Genomic DNA, 2,205 nt, shown 5'->3' with positions numbered 1-2,205 from the left:
ATTTAGTTTATTATTATTATGGAATAAAATTAATTAGTTAAAACTGTTTTTATGACCCTTGTAGATTTGACACACTCTGCAGAAGAATAGATTTCATCTACCCCACGAGCCTGGGTCGTTGGGTCATGCTACTCACATTAAAACTGTGTGTGTGTGTGGTAAGTGCGTATTCATATATATACACATATTCATACATACACTCACCCAGACATACAGGGAGAGCGAGATGAAAAAGGTAAGCAAATAAAACTGTATACCTACAGAGCTTCAACACATCTAAGAGCAATGTCAAATGCAATTCTAATTCAGCCCAGCAAGGCATTGCGGTCACACCAAGTAAAAACGCCTACACACTACAATGTTGAAGAGGTCGTTATCTGGAGCAATGATGTGTATTCTTCAATTCTGAAACCTTCCCTTTTCTGTTTTCTTTATTTATTTGATCGAGGTCGTGTTCAAGTTACGTCACAGCAGATTAACACTGAACTAAGCGTGTTACTGTGTTATTGATGAAGAACCGCGGGTAAATGCTTGACTGTCTTTGTCGCTAAAACAGCAATTATGTTAGTCGTCCGTCATTCGTATTTGTGTTTGTATTTTGTTTTTGTTTTTTCATATACGTTTTTCAGGTTATCTCCACCCTTCCCCACTTTTTTTTTTCTTTCTTTTTTAGGTGTCTTTCTGTTATCCATATAAAGCGATGACATGCGCAAGCGATAGATCATTTTCGATAATCTATTATGTAGCTTTCAAATGGTGAGATTTCAAATAACGATCACCTTATGTCAACGGCCGAGACGTTTGGTATTTGCGTAAACCTACTTCACGTGTGTAACGTTCCATAGTTCATCTATTCATGTCTACGTGAACACGAGGACATGGTTTCTGTTACCCGCCCCCACCACCCTCGGCCATCCCTTCCCCCCCACTCACACCCTCCCTCCCCTAACCCCCTCTCCCTCCCTCCCTACCCTATTCTCTGCCTCTGTCCCTCCTTCCCTTACCCCCCCCCCCTCTCTCTCTCTCTCTCTCTCTCTCTCTCTCTCTCTCTCTCTCTCTCTCTCTCTCTCTCTCTCTCTTTCTCTTTCTCTCTCTCTATTTCTTTCTCTCTCTCTCTCTCTCTCTCTCTCTCTCTCTCTCTCTCTCTCTCTCTCTCTCTCTCTCTCTCTGCCCCCCTCCCCTATCACCTCTTTTCCCCTTCTCCCCCACCCTTTCCCTGCCTCCCTTCCTCCCCTATCCCCTCCCGTTACTATTTATGTCACTTGCCAGATGTTTGCTGTTCTTGTCATCGCTGGTATCGTGTTGCAACAACGCAATCAGCGTATGACGAAACAAAGGCAAGATCTCCCGACGAACAGCTTGGATCACGTTTTCTTCTCGAATATCCATCCTGTTAACAAGAAGCTCCGGCGGTCAAGCCACGGCGGAGGCTCTGTCAAGACATTCAGTCATTCAGGCCTTCCCTGTCCTCCGCGCCATAACACATGCGAGTATGTCGCTCATTACACGCATTTACACGAACGCGTCGGAAACTGCCAATTTTACGACACGTGTGGTGCGGCTCCGTCCATGTGCGGGTAAATATTTGTCGTGACGAGACAAGACATAATACTTTCCAGGAATGCGTTATTGCATGGAATAAATACTCGCAACACGCACAGAATACCACACAAGCACACATCCGCATGTAAAGATATACACAGAGGATATACACAGAGATACAGGCATACACGCACATGTGTACTTATGCACAGAAAATACCCACTAACAAATATACAATAACATCGAGAGAGAGAGAGAGAGAGAGAGAGAGAGAGAGAGAGAGAGAGAGAGAGAGAGAGAGAGAGAGAGAGAGAGAGAGTGAGTAAGAGAAATTGACAAGCAGACATACTAATATACAGACATAAAGATATCCTACACAGACAAACAACTATGCTATACAGACATACAAAAGTACATAGCCCAGATCAACAAACAGACAGATACACTACAAACAGACACACCATACCCGGACAGAGATGCACTATACAGACCGACCGACCAACAGACGGAACGATACACGAAACAGACAATCACATTTAACAGAAGACCGAACTGCCAATCAAAGTGATAACTACCCGCTTTCATGAACTTTCGAGGGTGATACTGCGAGGTTTTACTATTAACCCAAAACCATTCGAACTTTGGGTCAAATGATTAATTCTG

Source organism: Penaeus chinensis, chromosome 11 (assembly GCF_019202785.1).
Source record: "Penaeus chinensis breed Huanghai No. 1 chromosome 11, ASM1920278v2, whole genome shotgun sequence".
Taxonomy (NCBI): domain Eukaryota; kingdom Metazoa; phylum Arthropoda; class Malacostraca; order Decapoda; family Penaeidae; genus Penaeus; species Penaeus chinensis.
The sequence above is the reverse complement of the archived record's forward strand: the minus strand, read 5'-3'. Positions refer to the sequence as shown.